This window comes from Lacerta agilis, chromosome 11 (genome assembly GCF_009819535.1).
Source record: "Lacerta agilis isolate rLacAgi1 chromosome 11, rLacAgi1.pri, whole genome shotgun sequence".
NCBI classification, from domain to species: domain Eukaryota; kingdom Metazoa; phylum Chordata; class Lepidosauria; order Squamata; family Lacertidae; genus Lacerta; species Lacerta agilis.
The window spans coordinates 53,704,993-53,727,713 of NC_046322.1; positions in this window are offsets into that span (position 1 = coordinate 53,704,993).

Consider the following 22,721-nt stretch of genomic DNA (forward strand, 5'->3'; position numbering starts at 1 on the left):
GAATCTTGACAACTGCAAAGAAAGGAGTAACAGCAATACTTCTTCTTTGCTCTTCACCAGGAGGCCCTAGGGCTCATTACAACATATGAAAACCATAATGAAATTAGGAGCAATAAACAACAACATTCATGACCCCATAGAATACATTACAGGGAGAACACCAGAAATAATTTTTCAGTTTTCAAGGGCAAGAAGAAATAGGCAACCAACAGAAGCCGTAAAGAGATGGTGCGAGATGCACTTATGAGGAGAGGGACTTCCGCATTCTTGGGCCCTTTGCTGAGAAAGCCCTCTCATGAGCCACCATCACCCAAATCTCTGAAAGCAGCAAAACTACCAGGCAAAAACAGCCAAGGAAGAGTGCAAGGCAGGACTGGTGGGGGATATGGAATGGGAAGAGGATGTGTGGCTGGGGGGAGTTCCAAGGGTCAGTCAGAGAGCCTTGGAGGACATTTGGCCTCCTGGTTTGTGGTCTTTTGCTGATGTTCCTTGCCCCAAGAATCTAGTGCAGGGGTCCCCAAACCAAGGCCCGGGGGCCGGATGCGGATCAATTGCCTTCTCAATCCGGTCCGCGGACAGTTCGGGAATCAGCGTGTTTTTACATGAGTAGAATGTGTTCTTTTATTTAACATGCCTCCCTGGGTTATTTCTGGGGCCTGCCTGGTGTTTTTACATGAGTAGAATGTGTGCTTTTATTTAAAATGCATCTCTGGGGTATTTGTGGGGTATAGGAATTCGTTCATATTTTTTTTCAAAATATAGTCTGGCCCCCCAAAAGGTCTGAGGGACAGTGGACCGGCCCCCTGCTGAAAAAGTTTGCTGACCCCTGATCTAGTGACAGCTCTTGTGTGCCCTTTTGGTAGGGCTGCCTTACTTTCCCAGACATTACTGGATAAGAATATCCGAAAGGCGGCTCTTTGTCCTGGATCTTAGACAAGTCAAGCTCAATAACTTTGGGGTTTTCCTAAAAAGAGATTGTAGCCAAACAAATGCATATGAACATAAATTGCACCAAAGAATCATACCTAAAGATAACAAAAATGGCATGTACAATAAATAAGACATACATAGAAAGCTGAGGCTTCCTCTTGTCCCACTGCTTTCTCCTGGGTGAAAACTGCTCTTTAGTGCTCTGTTGGGGCAAATGGTAATAAAGGTTTTCCACAAATTGACATTTGTTCCAATTTAAAGCTAAAGAATGGGTTTTCCCTGGAAAAGAGGGGGAGTGTCCTGGTTTTTACTTTTTGAAATACAGAATGCAACCCTGCTTTTGGAACCTAACTAATTACCTCCAAGATCACCCTGAGCTCCCTCTCCCACATCATGGAGCCCGCTTGGCTCCCTCATTACTCCAGAGCTTAGGGCGTGGAAACAAGCTGGTAAATGAGTCAAACACGAGTGGAGGAAAACCAGCTGAATGCAGCTGAACACTGGTGAGGGCACATCATCAAGCCTACCTAGTGGCAGTGAAGGCAGCAAAGAAGGCATACTTTGCTGCCTCCATTGAATCCTCATTGGGCCACCGGCAGAGCTTTTCAAGGTAATGCAGGGCCTCTTACAGTCTGGCCCAAAGGAGGTGGCAGAACCGACGGTAGCTCAATATTTGCAAAACATTTTGAGGATCAAATCACTAGCATCCACCGGGAACAGCAAACATCTTTGGACGTGACCAGAACACTGCCAGCATCTTAAAAAGCAGAGACATCACCTTGCTGACAAAGGTCCGTATAGTTAAAGCTATGGTTTTCCCAGTAGTAATGTATGGAAGTGAGAGCTGGACCATAAAGAAGACTGGTCGCCGAAGAATTGATGCTTTTGAATTATGGTGCTGCAGGAGACTCTTGAGAGTCCCATGGACTGCAAAAAGATCAAACTTATCCATCCTTAAAGAAATCAGCCCTGAGTGCTCACTGGAAGGACAGATCCTGAAGTTGAGGCTCCAATACTTTGGCCACCTCATGAGAAGAGAAGACTCCCTAGAAAAGACCCTGATGTTGGGAAAGATGGAGGGCACAATGAGAAGCGGACGACAGAGGATGAGATGGTTGGACAGTGTTCTCGAAGCAACTAGCATGAGTTTGGCCAAACTGCCAAACTAGTGAAAGATAGGCGTGCCTGGCGTGCTCTGGTCCATGGGGTCACGAAGAGTCGGACATGACTGAACAACTGAACAACAACAAAAGAACACTGTCTAGTCCTGTTCTGTCAGATGAGTTTCAGTTGGTAAGGCTCAAGGATGCGGGCAAGGCTTGGTCACAGTGACCACTTGTACTCTGGAGCCTTGCCCCTCTTGGCTGATAAAAGCAAGCAGGGTGGGGACAGCTGGCTTGGCCAGGGAGGTGATTAATGCCTCCTTGTGAGAGGCGGTGGTTCCTACAATGGAAGAGACAGTGATAAAAACCACTCCTCAAGAAACCCTCCTTTGGAACCGCAAAGACCGCCTCTCCCCAACCTGGACCCTGTAGTCATAATCTGAGGCCCTTCTTTGTGTGCCTCCTCCACAAGATATCCGGAGGGCAGCAACGCGAGAAAGGGCCTTTTCTGTGGTGGCTCCCCACTTGTGGAATGTTCTCCCCAGGGAGGTTTGCCCAGCACCTTTCTAACGTATCTTTAGGCACCAGACAAAAGCATTCCTCTTTTCTATGGCCTTTTAAAGTGTGGGGGTCTATTGTTTCCATTTGTTACTATGTATTTTTTTGTTTTTACGTTGTGATCCTTGGATGAAGAGCGGTACAGAAATTTAACAAATTAAATAATAATTAATAAACACTATCAACAAAACGTGTCCCTCACTGTCTTTGGGACTGCAGTGTCCAAGTTAGGATGATGCAATGTTAGGTTCTTCTGTCCGTGCATAGGAAATGCCTGCATTTTGAGAGAGCATCATTTGGGTTTCCTGCGCAAGAGCTCTCACACACTCTCTGTTACAGTCGGGGGGCCTGAGTCAGGAGTTCACTGGTTTGGAAGGTTACTGGTTTTTGTTCTAACGCTGTTTTCGATTGCCTCCAGGCGTGGGGGTGGGGAATCACATGGTCATACAAGGTCTGCTCAACTCAAACAGATATTAAGGAAACGGCTTTGCAAAACCTTCCTTAAGAAGGTTCTACAATTTAGGCTCTGTATTTTTTCCTCATAGTAATAAGTTTGCAGGTAAACAGGCCCCTCCCCACCTCCATTCTTAAATCCTCACAGGCCATTTCTTCCTCCTGGACCTGGTGAAGGTTAAACCTGTGGACCTCCAGTTGTTGTTGGGACCCCAAATTGCAACAGCACCAGTTGGGGCTAGTGGAAGAGGTGATGGGAATTGACGCCATCATCATCTGGAGGCTCACAGTTTCTCAACCCCTGAATCACAGATAAGTGTTAATCCATGTTTCCTGAGCCCTTTCAAATGAAAGTTGCATTTAATGGAGATCACAAACCTCCTGGAAACTAAAATAGGCATAAGTGAATATATCCTTCTTTTCCATGATTGCCTTGGCAACATTTGCAATGCATTTTGTCTGAACCATTAGTTTCTAGCACTAATTCCTACTTAGAGCTATGATTTGCAGCAGACTTTCCTACATCAGCAACCGAAAGATCCCTCATGGTAAGCTCGGAATGGTCTTTAGGAAATATCTTTAATTTTTCTTCCAAGCCACAGTTTTACAACCGCCATAAAGCAGTGATAGGGTTAACATTTCCAAAGTGTACTGCTGTTCTCTGGGATATTGCAGAACAAAAACCCAGCAGAACATAACAGCAATTTCATTCTCCATCCCCCTCCTCACTCCAAACTCAACATTTGTTTATGTATAGGGTTGATACCTCACCTTTTAACGTAAACACCCTCAAGATGGCTTGCAGCCATTAGTAAAAGCAGGGAAAGCAGCCAGCTACACACACACACACACACCAGAAAAAGGCTATGAAAAAACCCCAAAGCAACAACAAAACTGAGGCAGATAATCTTACTGTGCATTCTGCATGCATATTCTTTCAACTTATTATTTTTTCCATATTTTAAATATTTTAGCCACCTTTCAGCATTTCAGAATGGCTTGCAGTGATTGACTTTATCCTTCCTATGTTTACATAAAGGGACCCCTGACCATTAGGTCCAGTCGTGTCCGACTCTGGGGTTGCAGCGCTCATCTCGCTTTATTGACCGAGGGAACCGGCGTACAGCTTCCGGGTCATGTGGCCAGCATGAGAAAGCCACTTCTGGCAAACCAGAGCAGCGCACGGAAACACCGTTTACCTTCCCGTTGGAGCGGTACCTATATATCTACTTGCACTTTGGCGTGCTTTCGAACTGCTAGGTGGGCAGGAGCTGGGACCAAACAATGGGAGCTCACCCCGTCGCAGGGATTCGAACCGCCGACCTTCTGATCAGCAAGCCCTAGGCTCTGTGGTTTAACGCACAGTGCCACCCGCGTCCCTTATGTTTACATACCCTGCAACATTTCTCCGAATGATGATGAAAATGAGGATATTTATATCCCACCCATCTGACTGGGTTAACCCAGCCACTTGGAGGGTCTATGTTAAGCTACATGTCAAACACACAGAAGTTCGTTTCCACACATACACATGCTCAAGCGCCTCTCCATTTGTCCTGCAGAACCATTGTTCCCACCCACCCCCCACTCCATAAAGGCCTTTTCTCCAGTATCCACCCATAGCACCTCATCCAGCAAAGGGCTTCTGAAGCATACCAAGGGTTAATAGGACTAACCTATTGGGTATTTTTAAAGCTATTAAAAAAACAAACCCATATGATCTCTGTACCAATCCTAGAGAGTAGAACATTGTCTGAATGTCTAGCTGAAGCCATTTGCCAAAGTTGTGGCATACACAAAGCACATGGCTTCCACCCAAGGATGCTGTGTATTGTAGTTTACCCCGCACAAGGGTACCATTCAACATCCAAAAGCCCCCCCCCCAAAAAAAAACAAAGTGCTGCACCAACAAGCACAAAACAATCCTGTTAGGGCGCCAACAAGTTGGCGTGTTGTAGCGCAGCAGTCAGTCAGATAAGCCAAGGTCGAACAGTCCGGGTCAGAAGCCAGCCGAAGTCAGGTATCAGTATGGGGTCAGGAGGAGCCGAAGTCAGAGCAGTCCAAGTCAGGAACCAGCCAAGTCAGTCAGGGAAAAGCCAGGAACCAGGTACAAACCAAGGGTCAGGAACAAGCCAGGAGTCAGGAACAAGCTGAGGACCAGGAACAAGCCGAGGGTCAGGAACAGAACGAGCAAGAGCAACCACGCACTCAGCATGTCAGTTGCAGGTGCTAGCGAAGGGAGGAGCTAGCCTTTGTTAAGTAGCTGGCCTGCAACCATGTCTCTTACGAGATGCAGCTGCCTCTAATTGTTCCCTGCGTCTCTCAGCTCTACGCTCTACAGCTGAGAAGGGAGGAGGGGAAGGGCTGTTTCTCTCCTCACAAGGGCCTGATTCTGGCTCGACTTCCTCCTCCTCCTGTTCTGGTCTTTCCCCCTCTCCATCTGACTCTTCCTCTTCCGAGGAGTGCCGCCACCAGTCTTCTCCAGGTATGAACTCCTCCACTTCCCCAGGTTCTTCCATGGGTGCAGCCTCACCAGGGGGGGGCTTGCCACCACTCCTCCTCATCTGGCTCAACCCTGACATCTCCCTCTGCAGCGCCACAAATCCAGCTCAATGGTGTAACGATGGAAAATGTTGATCCCTTCTCCTACTTGGGCAGTTATCTTTCCACAAGGGCCGACATTGATGCCGAAATCCAGCGTTGCCTGTGCTCTGCGAGTGCAGCTTTCTCCTAATTGAAGTGCAGAGTGTTTTGAGGATCGGGACATTTGCAGGGAAACCAAAATGCTAGTTTACAAAGCGATTGTACCACCAACCTAACTGTATGCTTGTGAAACATGGACCACTTATAAATGCCATCTCCAACTCCTCAAAAGATTCTATCAACGATGTCTCCCAAAAAAAGTACACATCACTTGGGGAGACAGACAAACTAATGCCAGTGTACTGGAAGAAGCAAAGATCACCAGAGTCGAAGCAATGATTCTTCAACATCAACTTTGTTGGACTGGCCATGTTGTTCAGATGTCTGATTATCGTCTTCCAAAGCAACTACTCTATTCTGAACTTAAAAATCGAAAGTGTAATGCTGGTAGTCAACAAAGAAGGTTTATAAAGTCTCTCAAGGCAAATTTTTAAAAAATGTAGTATAAACTCTGACAACTGAGAAACACTGGCCTGTGAGCGCTCCAATTGGAAAACTGCCTTTACCAGAGGTGTCATGGACTTTGAAGATGTTTGAACTCAGGACGAAAGGGAGAAATATGCTAAGAGGAAGGCACGCCTGGCAAACCCTCACTATGATCAACTCCTGCCCGGAAACCTATGTCCCCACTGTGGAAGGACATGTGGATCCAGAACTGGCCTCCACAGTCACTTACAAACCCACTGTTAAAACCGTGTTTTGTGGAAGACAATTTTACTCAGCTATGAGTGATCGCCAAAGAAGAATTGTAGTTTACCCCGTGCAAGGAAGGGTACCATTGCCAATACCCTTAATACAGTGGTACCTCTGGTTACGTACTTAATTCATTCTGGTGGTCCATTCTTAACCTGAAACCGTCTTAACCTGAGGTACCACTTTAGCTAATGGAGCCTCCCGCTGCCGCCGCGCCGCCGGCGCACAGTTTCTGTTCTCATCCTGAGGTAAAGTTCTTAACCCGAGGAACTACTTCCGGGTTAGCAGAGTCTGTAACCCGAAGTGTTTGTAACCCGAGGTTCCACTGTAATTCACAGTCATGTGGTGAAAATGCAATATCTAGCAGATGGGCACCTACTTCAGCACCGCCATCTCGGGCCCCCCCCCCCCCGGCTTTTGCAAAGTGTTCTGTGGTGGTGGTGTTTTTTGTGAAGGCATACCTAAAAGCATGGAGCTAGGGGTGGTTAGGAATGGTGCCCCAAAAGCTACGAAAGCTAAGAGGAAAGGCCTGCTATGACACAAAGCGTTTGCAGATGGGCAAAACGCCTTTGAGGTGCTATTGTGAGAAACATGCCCCAACAGTGGGAAGGAAGTTTACAGAGTCTCAGGAATGGGAGTATACAGAAGAAACAATTAGCAAATAACTATTTTGGCCCTTGTGTTTCTTTGCTTACAAAGCAATGATTCCTGCTCCAAGCATCCGGGTGGTTTGGAAAGCCTTCAAGGCAAATGGCACTTTGCATTGACACACTGCTAGGCCACACACAGAGTACAACCACACAAACAACTTGCAAAAACACATCCTATGTGCGGCCCCATCTTTCAGCACGCATCTCAAAAACCTCTCCCACAGAGCCTTTAGGACCTTTGTTAAGGGTTGTTTGTACAGCACGATTAGTGCAGAACAAGCAAAACAGAGAAGACAAAGGAGATATTCCTCAAAAAGCTAAGCGGCACAATGGCGTATCGTGACCAATCAAAACATGTTACATAATCCTTGTGTGGGCAAATACCTACTACACAAACAGGTGGTCTTCCAGGCATTTTGGAAAGGGGAGATCTCAGGTGTCATATTGTGCTGTTAACTCTCTATTCATCGCCTCAGAGAAGCACAGCAAACCTTAATGCAAAGTAACAGAAATTAAACAAGTCTGAAGAATCTGTTCATTCAATACAGCTTACAGGGGAAGAGATTTGCTCAGTCCATTTTACAGACATGTGACTATACTCCCTTGCCAGATGGGAAACCCAAACTAATAGTACTGTATGTCACTTCTGTTGCAAATATTGGATTGTATCCCGCGGCTTCGATTTTCAAATCAGATGGTAACTGGTTTGAAGGAAAACGCATGAAACACACTTCCCAGGGTTCTTTTGGTGAAGCCACAACTGTTTAAAGTGGTATGACACTGCTTTAAATGCGTAGTGCAGATGGGCCCTTAGACACTTTTCTAAAATATAACTATATAAATATATAGTGAATCAAGTAAAGAAACAGAGGGTGGGGCTGAAATAAGGTATCATTCTGAATAGTGCATGTAAATATATATCTTGTAAATATAAATTTTATATCTATTGGAAAAGTAATTACTGTATATTTTATATATAGTTTGGAAATTATACATTAATTTCGTGCAGGGTTGTGCTAGTGAGGCATAGATTTAAATGAAGTGTAACCCAAATACCATATTTTATAATCAGATTGACAAAGCCAGTAAATTTCCTGAAGCAGAAATAACTACGACGTTTGTTTGGTTTATTTATTCTGTCCTCAGGTAAGTTTACAATACTTCCTGCTGGATGATATGTTCAGAAATATGACCACAGTATGATAGTTTCACTGCTGGAAACAAATACACAGATGGGATTTATCACGGGAATTTTAAAACACCTAATCATATATTAGGACACATCCTATGAGTGACAAATAAATTGTCCATAGCTAGCATACCAGTTGTGAGGAAATTACATTTTCAAAGCAACTCAAAACTGCAAGCAGTGATTTTTTTTGGGGGGGGGGGAATGAAATCCCTTCCCCGCTCCAAACTTCTAGTACTTTTGGTTGTGCCATCTGGGGCACAAGGTGTTTCACAATCTCCTATCCATAAGGAAGACATCGCTGACAATAAGTGGTGCTTACTCTCCAATAACTTCCTCTTCCACAGATGGCATGTGGAAAACACGCCAACAGCACCTGGGGGGCTACAGTTCCCCTTCCCTGTTACACAGCCTTCTCAAATAAGCTTCCAAGTTCCCCCCAGAGACTGAATATTTGTGTAAAGGTGCTTTGTCCACTTTCGTTGAAAAACCACTCCCAAGAAGACAAGCTGGGAAAAGCTGGGAATAGTTCCATTTGTAGAAATACAGTGGGGCTATTTCTGCTTTGGGGCGACTTCTGTTTCCCTAAATTTGTTAAGTTAAAACGAAGCAGGGCTTTGCGGGATTCTTTTAACATTACCATTATGCTGCATGTAGCTGTGTGTCCACTTCAAGTAAGTGCCAAAGTGTACAAGATTTAAGTAACCAGGCGGTTTAGTGCCCAGTAGAGGGAGTATGTGAGATATTGGAGGTCCTTATTTAAGGCGGTCAGGGCAATAGTAAGAGAAAGGCAGCACACAGGTCAGAAAAGTTCAGAAATGCCAACGGCAGCTCAAAAGTTACAAAATTCTGAAAATATTGAATGACAATTCCTTACTGCTTCAATGCTCGGGTAATTCATGCATTTCCAAAAGGGGGGGGGGGAATCTACCTTCAGGCAAATGGAACATTTTCAATGAAAAAGGTAAGATTTCAAGGCTTTTGAGCTCATTCATATGTAAGCTAACATGCTATTTTCTCTTGCTTGTCTGAAGAAGAAAATCTACCTGGAAATATTGGGAAGCCAGATACCCTACTTTCATCTTAGCCATAAGGCCGAGAAGTGAGTAAACCAGTTAACAATGTATCGTGGAAGTTCTGCTCATGGAATAGTGTTCTCAGCATCTGTTAAAAAATAGGTGAACTAAACCATGGTTTGACATAACACGTTGTCTAACCCCTGGCTCGTGGGTTTGGCTCTCCTGAATAAACCACCTACCAAGCCGCCTACCAAGGTTTTTAAGTCCAGAGAATATATCCGACGGATTTTTGAGCTTGTGGGTTGAGAGGTGGGATAGATTAAGGAAAGAGAACCCGCTTGCTCTCAATCTGGGCAGACTCCGACGGATTTTGAGCTCACGGGTTGAGAGTAGTGGTGGGAAGAAGAGATTCAGATAAGGTAAAGGAAGGTGTGAAGAAAAGAAAGAGAAGTTTTTGGTTGCTGTGATTTTAGAACCCTCCCACAATCAGTTTTTCCCTACTTATACTCACTTCAGCATGCTGTTTTCTGGCGATCCCGGGATCTTTTGACTGGTTGTTTTAAGACCGGCCTGATCAGACTTTGCTTCCTCTGGTTAACCCCGCTGGAACTCCAGTTATTTCCAGACCCTGGGATCACGAGGAATGGTGGCTCCTCCTGGCAAATGGCCTGGACCACCATATTCCTTCCTCGCCCCCAGAATCTGGGTAACCAAAGCTCCTGGCCTGGCTCGTATCCCTAAGGGACAAAGCTGAGGAACCATGGCTATTTCAGCACTGAAACATTCAGAGAGGAAACGTTCTATAATGTGCCACACTGCGATTGCAGAGCCATCATAATATATGTATTCAGTACCTTTCCCTACCCCAGATGAATATTTTTATGTTTTAATTTCAAAGCTGCCAGTTCTGCTAGGAATAAAGCAGAGGGTGTAATGCTAAAGCACCATTATCTCTTAAAAGATTAGACAACCAAGAAATATTGTCTCTTTGAGACCCTTCTTTAACGCATACCCCCCACCCTGAATAGTAATTACAATATCTTGTGTAACGCGAAACCAGTGCTTTAAAGCAGTAAAGTGTGGTGTAAATTACAGGCTCAGCTACACAAATACTTTGTACTGAAATGTTTATCAGGTCCCTTCTGTAGCTGCTTCCATTTATGAAGTATTGTTATTGGAACTTCCACAGGCCCCCCTCCCCACCACCACCACCCCACCACCCCCGGCATCTGATAACACGACTTCAAAACAAGTCATGAAAATGTCGGGCAATTATGAGATCCTCTGTTTGAGAGCATGTGTGTGGTCTCTTTCCGGAGGCAAGTCAGTGCCCACACGTGAGGATGTTAAGGAGTTCCCATTTAGGTTATCAGTGTGAGATGTCTGTTTTGTGACATAAAGCCCTAGGGGGGCCCCTTCCCCTTCTCTGGTCTTCCAAAAAAGAGCCTAGATTTAACAATTAAGGCTCTAATCTGACACAGAGATGATAGCACACTAGCACTGCAAAAATCACAGACATTTGTGAAACTGTGGACCAGGTTGTGGTCTCAAAAGACCAAAGGTTTTGTTACTAATATCATACTTTAATTGATTCCATTTGGTAGATCGTTTGATGTTACCAAATGGAAGAAATGAATTAGGCGGCAATTAATACACACTTACATTCCGACTTACTTCGGAATAAATCCGCCGAGGATTTCACTATTAAAATCAATTGCTGGGGGGGGGGGGAAGAGAACTGGATTATTCAAGATATCAAAAGAACACCCCCCCCCCTATATTACAGGAGCTGCTGTCACCAGCAACATTCAGCATCCCTGCAAAGTTGAAAATAATGGTTAATTCCATATAGAGACTGTTAGATTCATCTAGAAAACAATTATTAGGCTCAATTTATGTGCTAGACCAGGGGTCCCCAAACTAAGGCCCGGGGGCCAGATGTGGCCCAATCGCCTTCTCAATCCGGCCTGCAGACAGTCTGGGAATCAGCGTGTTTTTACATGAGCAGAATGTGTCCTTTTCTTTAAAATGCATCTCTGGGTTATTTGTGGGGCCTGCCTGGTGTTTTTACATGAGTAGAATGTGTGCTTTTATTTAAAATGCATCTCTGGGTTATTTGTGGGGCATAGGAATTCGTTCATATTTTTTTTTCCAAAATATAGTCCGGCCCCCCACAAGGTCTGAGGGACAGTGGACCGGCCCCCTGCTGAAAAAGTTTGCTGACCCCTGTGCTAGAATAACATTAACATAGCTATGTGTTCACACTGAACGTTGCTTTTTACACAAGCACCTTCATTCACTGCAGAAGAGATGCCCTAAATATCTCTTGGCTAGAAGATACAAGCATTACAAAATCTAAAATTCCTGAGTGCGGGGAAAATATCCTCAGACAACCTGCTGCATGGAATTGTCACCTTTATAATTTCTTTACTGAAATGAAGAAAGCTTGATGGGGGGAAACCAAGAGGAAGGGCTTTGCCTAGTGGGGCAGAGCCATGGTGCTATTTCATTTGTTTGTTTGTTTGTTTGTGTATTAAATTTGAATACAGCCCTTCATCCAAAGATCACAGGGTGGTTCACAAGAAAGAAAAAAAAATGGAAACACAAAATACACAATAAAGCAAAAATAAAGCAATAACGCCCTCCCACAAACACGTTTAAAAGGCCACAGAATGTTAACCAGCCAAACGCCTGGTTGAAGAGAAGTGCCTAAAGATGATGATGATGATGATTATTATTATTATTATTATTATTATTATTATTATTATTATTACCACGCCCATCTGGCTGGGTTTCCCCAGCCACTCTGGGCGGCTTCCAACAGAATGTTAAAATACAATAGTCTATTAAACATTAAAAGCTTCCCTAAACAGGGCTGCCTTCAGATGTCTTCTAAAAGTCTGGTAGTTGTTTTCCTCTTTGACATCTGGTGGGAGGGCGTTCCACAGGGTGGGTGCCACTACCCAGAAGGCCCTCCGCCTGCTTCCCTGTAACTTGGCTTCTCGCAGCGAGGGAACCACCAGAAGGCCCTCAGCACTGGACCTCAGTGTCCGGGCAGAACGATGGGGGGGGGAGACGCTCCTTCAGGTATACTGGACCGAGGCCGTTTAGGGCTTTAAAGGTCAGCACCAACACTTCGAATTGTGCTCGGAAACATGATATGCAATGAAGGTGCCAGGCGAGCCTTCTTGGGAAGAGCATTCCACAAACGGGCAGCTACTGCAGAAAAGGCCCCTTCTCATGTTGCGGCCCTTCAGACCTCTTGTGGGGGCGGTATCAGCGGCAGATTTGGGGCTCTTAGATTTCAGCAGCTGTTGTGCTCCGTTCTACAGCATTGTTTTGGCTCCCCCTGCAGCACGGCACCCAGTGCTGCCCTAAAACTCCATGGAGGATAAGGCTATGAGAAGCTTGCAAGCATGTCGTCTTGTGCTGCCCTGTTTCAGTGAGGCTTGCCCAGAAGAATGTCATGCGGAATGTGCCCAGTGTAGACCGTTGCGAAATCCAGTAATGTCTTCTTGAGCCACCGATGCACTTTCTATCTAGAATTAATTACCCTTAATCTGCTCAAATATTCTCTTGCACGCTTATAATTCTCAGACTTGGCTGTGTGCATTTTGAACTCCTCCGGTTTCAGCTGCTAGCAGCCCCGGGAGTAGATGAAATATGTGTCAAGACATAAAACATCATTCAGTGTTCCTGTTTGTATACGTTTCAAAATTGCAAGTGGAAAAAAAAAGCATGCCAGACATGCTGTTCTAGCCAAAAGAAACCACATAAGACTGGATTCCAATGGCTCACACTTTATACTTACAGTCAGTGTCAATGAAATATTGTTTCGGCGGGAATATCTTCTCCCAAATTAGATCTTAATGACAGGTAGGGTCCTCTGCTTCTTCCTCAACATCATGGCTTTTATTTTTCTTCTTATTTTGTTTTTTTTTTAAAAAAAAAAAGGATGGAGGGAGGGAATAAGACCATCTGAACTATAGATACCAAAGAGAGATCTGCAAGCAAAGTCTTCAAAATATATGGAGCTATAACAATATAGCTTACCTTCCACAAAGTTTTCTTCTCAGCCTATTAGCAGAACCTCTTAATTTGTAATAAACGTGCTTGCATTGTATTCTTTTATAATTGGGGAAGGGCTTCAGTTCAGTGTTAGAACATCTGGCTTGCATATACAAAGTCCAGGTTCAGTCTCTCTGGCATTTCCAGGTGTGGCTGGGAAATGCTCCTGCCCCAAACCCTGCAGAACGGCTGCCAGTCAGTGCTGACAGTACTGAGAGAAAAGAACCAATGTTATCACTTGTTATACATCAGTTTCCTATTATAACTGTTGTGTATTGATTCAAGGGTTATCATATCTGTATTGCTATTGTCTGTATTCACATTAGGGGAAAGTAACTGCCTTCCTGTTCCAGAAGGAACATCTACTATTGGTTCATTCAAGTTGCTGCATTTGGATCCTCAGTCTTATTGGTTCCCACCTTAAGGCAGCTTTGTGATTGCTTGAGGTTGTTCCCTCCAAAATTATCATTTCTAGCCAGTCTACTGTCCCTATAAATGTAGCTTTCCTCTCCTCAGTTCCCCAGTCTTGTTTACTTGAATAAAGAGTGTTAGGTAAAGAAGCTGTCTCCTGCCTGCTATGTCAGAGAGCTGAAGTCACTTGCTGAATCACTATCCCCACGCTACAACAATAATGAAAGAATCTCTTGGTTTCTTAATGTTGATGTAAAATGCTAAAACTCTTTGCTGGCTTTGTCAAAAGTTAGATACTTCCTCCTCCTCCCATTCTGGTTACTGAGATCCGCCTCCCTCCCGCATAAATATAAATCTTACCACCACCATTTAATTTCTAAATAAAATCTAAATGTTGTCCCATAGCTATGTGTTCATATTGAGCCCTGCTTTTTACACACAAGTACCCTCATTCACTGCAAAATAGATGTCTTGGCTAGAAGATACGAGTATAACAAAATCTAAAATTCCTGAGTGGAGAAGAAATATCCCCAGACATGTTCTAAATATCTTTATGAGAGTGTTTGTCACAAATCCAGTATGATGCCTTCCTTTTATCATTTGTAACAAGCATAGGATTTCATCCTCCTAGCCTGGAATCTCTCTCAAGCACTAGCTTCACGTACAAAATTAAAACTTGAAAAAAATGTATTAAGCTATATTAGGTTTCTTATTGCTGTTTGTTTTAGCAAAATCCACACTCAGTTTACCTCGGCTTGCTTGTTTCAGCTCATAAATCTGTACCGATGTAGGTGCCAAATCAAATACTGCTTTGGGAACGAGAAAGTTATTACTATATCTCTTATCCAAGGGCTTCTCGCCACAGCGGCACAAACGTTCTAATCCTCTCCAGATCTGCCTGTGGTGTCTTAGTAGGTTGAAAAATAAAAAGAAGATGGCATTTTATTGTGTTGTTTTATTTTGTGAGAAATAGCTATGAACGCCCATTGTGGAAGACATTAATCTAGAAGCACACACATTGTATTCAGTTGCCCAGATCTAAACTGCATTCAGGAATCCCATTGAGTTGAATGGGGCAGTTCTGTGCACTTGATGGAACTATATTCCCTCTTCTGAAGTGAGAGAAGCAGCCCTCACAGATGTCAGGGTGAGTTCCGTGTATAGATTAGAACTTCTCTCTCTCTCTCTCTCTGTCTGTCTGTCTCACACACACAGAGAGAGAATTAATTGCTGGACTAGGGTGCCTGTTCTAAGCATTATTAGACTGAAATGGTAGCTGGAACATACAGCAGGAATGGGAACCTGTGACTCTCCTACCAGCCCCTGATGGCCAATGTTCAGGAATGATGGTAGTTGTAGTATACCTGAAGGCGAAGTCCTGTATACCTGAAGGAGCGTCTCCACCCCCATCATTCAGCCAGGACACTGAGATCCAGTGCCGAGGGCCTTCTGGCGGTTCCCTCACTGCGAGAAGCAAAGCTACAGGGAACCAGGCAGAGGGCCTTCTCGGTAGTGGCGCCCGCCCTGTGGAACGCCCTCCCATCACAGGTCAAGGAGATAAATAACTACCTGACATTCAGAAAACACCTGAAGGCAGCCCTTTTCAGGGAAGTTTTTAATGTGTAATATTTTTGTATCTGATTTTTGTTGGAAGCCGCCCAGAGTGGCTGGGGAAATCCAGCCAGATGGGCGGGGTACAAATAATAAATATTATTATTATTATTATTATTATTATTATTATTATTATTATTATTATTATTATAGTAACAAATGTTGCAGACTGGCAGCATTTTGGGTTGTGTATTGGCTTGGGCAGTACAACTTGAGTAGGGATGTGGGTGGCGCTGTGGTCTAAACCACTGAGCCTCTTGGGCTTGCCAATCAGAAGGTTGGCGGTTCGAATCCACACAACAGGGTGAGCTCCTGTTGCTCTGTCCCAGCTCCTGCCTACCTAGCAGTTCGAAAGCACACCAGTGCAAGTAGATAAATAGGTACTGCTGTGGCAGGAAGGTAAACAGTGTTTCCATGCACTCTGGTTTCCGTCACGGTGTTCTGTTGTGCCATAAGCGGTTTAGTCCTGCTGGCCACATGACCCGGAAAGCTGTCTGTGGACAAACGCCAGCTCCCTCGGCCTGAAAGCGAGATGAGCGCCGCAACCCCACAGTCGTCTTTGACTGGACTTAACTGTCCATGGGTCCTTTACCTTTTACCTTTACAACCTGAGTAAGTGTGCTTAGTTAACAATTTTCTCCCTCATCCCTATCTCCAATCTAAACTGTGATTCCTTATCTTTCAAAGTGGTTTGTCCCTTGATCCTTGGGGAACGTGTAGAAGCCGATTCACCCCAAGGCACTTAGGTTAACTTCACTACACTGAAAATAAATGAAAAATGGTTATGAAGCCATTACATATTCTGTTGTGGCATATCACACACCATGCTCACAAGTGGCTTCGGTTTTGTTTTTGTTTTTTCAAGAAACATGTCAAAATGCACCGAGAAAGGACCAGCCTTTTGGATGATTCACAGCCCTGAAAAGAAAGCTGAACTGTGTTGATTTTCCCAATTGCCCTACATCCTCATAGCTGCTTAAAAATTATAGCAAAAGAAACATTTCTGGAGTGTATTCTCTGATCTTTGAACTTATGCTCAGCTGCCTAAGTGTTGTTTGATTTACAAGGAAATGATAGATTCTGGGTTGTTTGTGTCTGAAATGCTTTTCAGCAAAGTCAAGCTTTGACTGGTTCGGCAAGGCACAGTGGAGCCGTTGCAAATACTTTGAACTTCACCCCTTGATTCGGCAGAGGAGCCTCTTTCTAGGTTCCTTCGCCTTTTCGTTCCCTTCCCTCCCCCTGCACAGTTCTTGGCCCAACTTCCTTTGCTTCCATGGACCCGGAGGCTTGACAACGGTGTGCAGTTGCCCCCACAAACACACAACCGGTGCCTATCCAGTCACTTCTTAATGGGAATGGCCTGCTCACATCTGGTACTCTTGCAATACTGTGCTTGCATATGTTGGAAGGTGTGTTCCGATTGTTTGTAAAACACCCTATGTATTCAGCGTGGATTTTTCCAAAAAGAAGTGTTGCATAAACAAAAACACCACACTTCCTGTTACATTCAGAGTAGTATTATAGCCACATTGCCCCAACACTCTAGCTTTCGACATTTTCACACACAGGACTCACTACAGCCACAGACTGCAACATGAGACCCACTTTTTCGTTTTATTCTGATGTACATGGTTTTCTTCCCACTCTCATCCTCCTCCCCTTTCTTTTCTGTTTCCTTACACACACTCTCCAGTCTATTTTTATTTTTAAACTTAAGTTTAAAAAATGTTGCGGTGCCACTGTTGCAACACACTCATAGGTTGGGATGGAACCCAGTTGTGGGTTAAGGACCCAAGGAGGCATCATTTGCTGTTCTGCCCTTTATTCATCACCTGCAGTACTGTTTCTGTTACACTGCAGTTCGTCTGCTGCCAAAAGCTACATTGTTCATCCCGCTGTCCATTGTGGGGAAATGACATAACTTACATAATTAATTACATAAATTGTCATTGTACTTTGTCATTATGTTACTCCATCCCATTCATTTCAGTGCAAAGGACATGCAACGTAGACCAGAGGGAGGAGAAGGTGCAAGAAGAGTGGAAGAAATTCAAAGAATATTTGAAACAACGTGAAAAACTGGACATTTGAAGTGAAATCAGTGAATATAATAGGCGTTAGCTATATAATGTTAGGTTAAAATAATATATAAGAAGTTAAGATTGTGTTTTCTTTTTTATGTAAAATATTATGGTTAGCAATAAGTTGATAGAGATAAGATAAGATGTTAGTGGATTTAGATTAAGGATAATGGTGAATGAATATTAAAATAGTTACAAAGTTACTAAAGTAAATTCGAACTGAACGCAGAAGAGAGAACGGAGGAAGTCCCCCAAGTAAGATTTGAAACAAGGTCTAAACAATAATTAATTGGTGTGTTCATGTGTTCCTGTGATGTTAGGTATGTATTAGTTTTATTTGATTGTTATTTGTATTTTGTAGTGTATTTGTATTTTATGTAGTTTGTATGTTTTCTATTTGTTGTTGTGTGTGGAAATACCAATAAATTCTTTTTTTTAAAAAAAGGAAATGCAACGCAAATGGAGGCATGGAGACACAATCAATTAGGCTTTTTTTTAGACGAAAAGCAGCAGCAACCACAAATATTTATTTATTTATTTATTTATTTATTTATCCATGCATGAATGCATGCATGCATGCATGCTTGATTTCCGCATCAGACATGGGATGAATAAGCGAACATTGGCAATTTCTGCTCCCATTTCCGATGTTTCTTCCTACAGCGCAGATTGTGTCCGTTGGCCCTATGGGTGGTATGAGTGAATGTGTCACTTTTGGTTTCTCTCAGTTACTTGTCTCTCCAATCCCAAATTCAGTTCTCCGCATTTCCACACCAGCCTCCTGTTTTGTTTTAATTTCTCAAGAAAACTTAGCACCACCCCAGTGCAAACATCCCTACAACATACATATCACTGCATGAAATCTCACCCAATGCACACATTTTCGCAAAGAACGTTCCCCAAATATAGTCTTCTTCTTCTTTGGAGATCACTCATATCCGAGTAAGACTGTCTTCCATAAACACGGTTTTAACACAGTAAGTGATTGTGGAGGCCAATTCCGGATCCACACGTCCTTCCACAGTGAGGACATTGGTTTCTGGGAGGGAGTTGATCATGGTGTGGATTTGCCAAGTGTGCCTTCCTCTTAGCATGTATCTCCCTTGCGTCCTGAGTTCAAACGTCTTCAGAGTCCATGACACCTTTGGTAAAGGCTGTTCTCCAACTGGAGCACTCGTAGGCAAGTGTTTCCCAATTGTTGGTGTTTATACTACATTTTTAAAATTTGCCTTGAGACAGTCTTTAAACCTCTTTTGTTGACCACCAGCATTACGCTTTCCATTTTTAAGTTTGGAATAGAGTAGTTGCTTTGGAAGATGATCATCAGGCATCCGCACAACATGACCAGTCCAACGAAGTTGATGTTGAAGAATCATTGCTTCAACACTGGTGTATCAATGGCTGGTAAAAAAAAGATATCCCCGTTTCTCTCTGACCCAGGGGGAGAATCCTTCTTCTGGCCCAGGGCTGGAATGACATATGCAAGTGCCACCTTTACCAATGACTGAGCCAGCTGCACAAATGGAGCTTTGTCCCAACGTTGGCCTCTATTAAAAAGGAAATGGAGGGGTGGGAGGCTAACTTGGCTCAGCCAGGTCACAGCACTGAGGAATCATAGAATCATAGAGTTGGAAGAGACCACAAGGGCCATCCAGTCCAACCCCCTGCCAAGCAGGAAACACCATCAAAGCATTCCTGACAGATGGCTGTCAAGCCTCTGCTTAAAGACCTCCAAAGAAGGAGACTCCACCACACTCCCCGAATTTATTTCCCTTTTTCAAACTCTCCCACTTAGCAAACCTGACCCTCAATTCAAGAAAGCCTATACAGTAGTGGAAAGAGTAAAATGTAACCCCAGGGGGCACCTGGTTTGGACTTTCCAATCTACATCTTTATTTCACTGCCAGTCCACTTTGATCCTAATTACTGTAGGTGAGGATAGAATTCCTATCTGCCTTGCCTGCAATCTCCTCCTTGCAATTTCTTCCCATTTCTTCTTCTCTCAACGTCTTTATAAAACTAACGACAAAGCATCCCCCCTCCCACTTTAGAATGACTCCCCTTTTCTAAGGAAATTTGTTCGGATTTGATTGATTTGATTAATTCTCAGATTAAAACTCATTCAGTAATAGTGCAAAGGAAGTAAGCCCCCTACAGTTCAGTGGAGCTTATTCCCAAGTAAGTCTACAAAGGATTGTAGTCTTGCAGCACAGTCCTATACATTTCCACTCAGAACCCCAGTTGATTTCAGAGAGGAAGTGAATATAGGATTGCTGCCCTAATTGACAGGTATGTTTTATCTAATCAAGTGACAGCTGTCTAACACCCATATTTTTCATTGCCTGGTCGTATTAGATTGGAAAATGGATCAAACTAATGTTGATGTTGGATGGCACTCCTTGAACATCCCTGAGTAACTAAACAGTCACAAATGCTGTACCTTAACTCCACATTTGAATTTTGGAGGATCAAAAGAAGAGGGCAGTTTTCAGAAGAGCAATTTGTGAACTACTGAAATGCTGTAGAAATCATGATTGCATCAACACATCTGATGTGCATAAAATGCAGATTTTAAGTTATAGTGACACAGTTTTTACAGCGTCAACATTTGTGCGGCTGAAGATTATCCACCACTTTAAAAGTGTCCAAGATAAAGCTCCCACAAGCATTGTATATATTTTCTGATAAACGCCCACTATATTTATGTTGGGGAACATGGAATAGGTCTGCTGCAGCCTTCTGTGACCTAAACAACTACAAGCAAATTCAATAGCTAGCCGGCTGTAAGAAATTTGCCATCATATGTTTTTCAGAAATGCCATTTGTTTGACAGCTTTCGGAGTGATAAATTGCAGCTAACAAAAACAAAACAGAAAGCTCAGCGTTTCAGAGCAGATAATTGCAAGAAAAACACTTCTTTTTGTTCTTACAGACTTTTCTTTTTAACTGAAGGCAGGACTTCCATGTTAGGAGGCAAACATGGATGTCGCCATTCCTGTGCTTGCCTTGTAGGCTTAAAGATAAGGAACCATAAAAACGGAGGCTAGGAACCTTGAAGTTTCCCACCAGCAGTTAGCACACCTAACTGAGCAGGCACAAAAATCACCTGGTGTCTTCCTCACAATGATGACATCATAGAATTGTAGAGTTGGAAGGGTCCCTGAGGGTCATCTAGTCCAACCCCCTGCAATATTGCATTTCTATGCAAATTACAGTATTCCCCCCCAAAAAAAATTGAGAGAGAGAGAGAGAGAGTGTGTGTGTGTGTATAATTAGAATATGCAGTTTTTTATGCAGATGGGTACCCTCATTTGTCCTGTGTTAATTGTATGATGGGGATTTTATAAAATAAAAGAGCTGTGTTTTGTTTTTAAGAATGCTTATTGAGCAAATAGTTGGAGATGTTACGTAAATGAGCCAAGCCTCCCATCACGACAGGAGGAGGAGAGAAAGTACTGAACCTAGAGAGAAATCCCTTTGAAGCTGGTCCACAGCAGTCAGCTTGACCGTGGAAATAAGTAAAACATAATCACTGAGGGATTGCTCTTCTCGCCGGGGCATTTTGGACTCATTTATAGGCACAAGGAAACAGCAAGCAGGAAAGGACTGGTCTCCTGAAAATGTTGGGGGGGGGGACACACACACACCAATTTTGGAACGTATGTGTGCAATGGAAGCACACATGGCCTGTCTACTAGGGGAGCCTGCCGACCCCCTTCCTTGCAAAACTGCCTTGCAAAGTAGGCCGGTCATGTCCCAAAGTATCCAGTAATCACTGCCACCACCCTCCCAGCTTAGCCCCATGGCCTCCAGACAAAGAGGGGTTCTGGGACTCTCCAGCAAATATTTAAACAGGCACCCCAAGACAGCATCCAGTTTACTTGACCCTCCCTGCAGTGAGCCAGCCCTGGCACTTTTCAGCCAATCAGAGCGCAGGTCACATTTGTCAGGTAGTGTGTAAACATCTTTAGAGATGCTTGGGGACACTGGCTATGATCTGGGAAGTAGCTATCTAGTGATAAGCATCCCAAGGCTTTTTTTTTAAAGCATTCCTGCCAACCTGCCAGCCTTAATTTAATATATTTTTGCCATGCAGCAATTAATCAAGAACTTTTGGGTATTAGAAAGGCCATGCCTTATACACTAGGTGTAATGGAAACGTGGATTTTGAATGGTAAACGTTCACACGTGAGGTGATGAGAAACGAAGAGATGTCAAAACCAGACCCAGTCCGGAGGGAAATGTAACTGAGTCCATCCCCATGTAATCTAACATCCTGCTGTGGAATGCTGACATAAAATAATAACTTCTGGACTCTCAAATGGTCCCACCTTATGATGTTGCCCAGACACAGGAAGTTGGAAATTGGGCAATAATTGATGAGGCCATTTGTTTTAACTGCAGGCTTCCTCAGATGTCCAAAAGTTTGATGGACCACAAACTCATAACAATGTGTGTGGTTCCAAAGTCTTGTGTTTGGATTATTATTTTTTCTTCAATCTCCCCTACCCCCACCCCGCCACCCCCCAAGTTTACGGAGTACCACAAAACATGAACTGACCCTATAAAAAGTGAGATTGACTGAGCTATAAATCCCCGCAGGACCTTACATGGAATCCATTGTCACAAAACCTTCATCACACAACACTCTAAATGTCAATGAAACATTCCTGGCTGCAAAATGTCTATATGGAAAGAAATAATCAGTTTAACTTCAATATTTTGTTGAAAGTAGAATAAAATGTTGCTGAAAATAAGTATCAGTCTTTTGACTCAAAAGAAAAGGGTGAACCTAAATGGTTTGCAGTATTTTGTGCCAGCCTGTTTTGGATGCTTCTTATTAGCTCTGTTGGTTAGAGCATGGTCCTGATAATGTCAAAGTCACAGGTTCAATACCCATACAGGCCACCTGCAATACTCCTGCATTGCAGGGGTTGGACTAGATGACCCTTGGGGTCCCTTCCAACTCTACAATTCTATGATCTAGGGCAAATTTGGGAGACTACAGGCCCTCCAGATGTTGCTGGGCTGCAATTCCCATTAGCCCCAATCAGCATAGCTTAGCCAATAGTCAAGGATGGTGGATGTTGTACTCCAGTGACATCTGAAGGGCCAATTGTTTCTCGAGCCATGATCTAGGGAGTACATACTCACTGTAGTGTGCAAATGTTTTTGCATTGACGAGTATTGTATCTAAACCATGGGTAGGCAAACTAAGACTCGAGGGCCGGATCCGGCCCAATCGCCTTCTA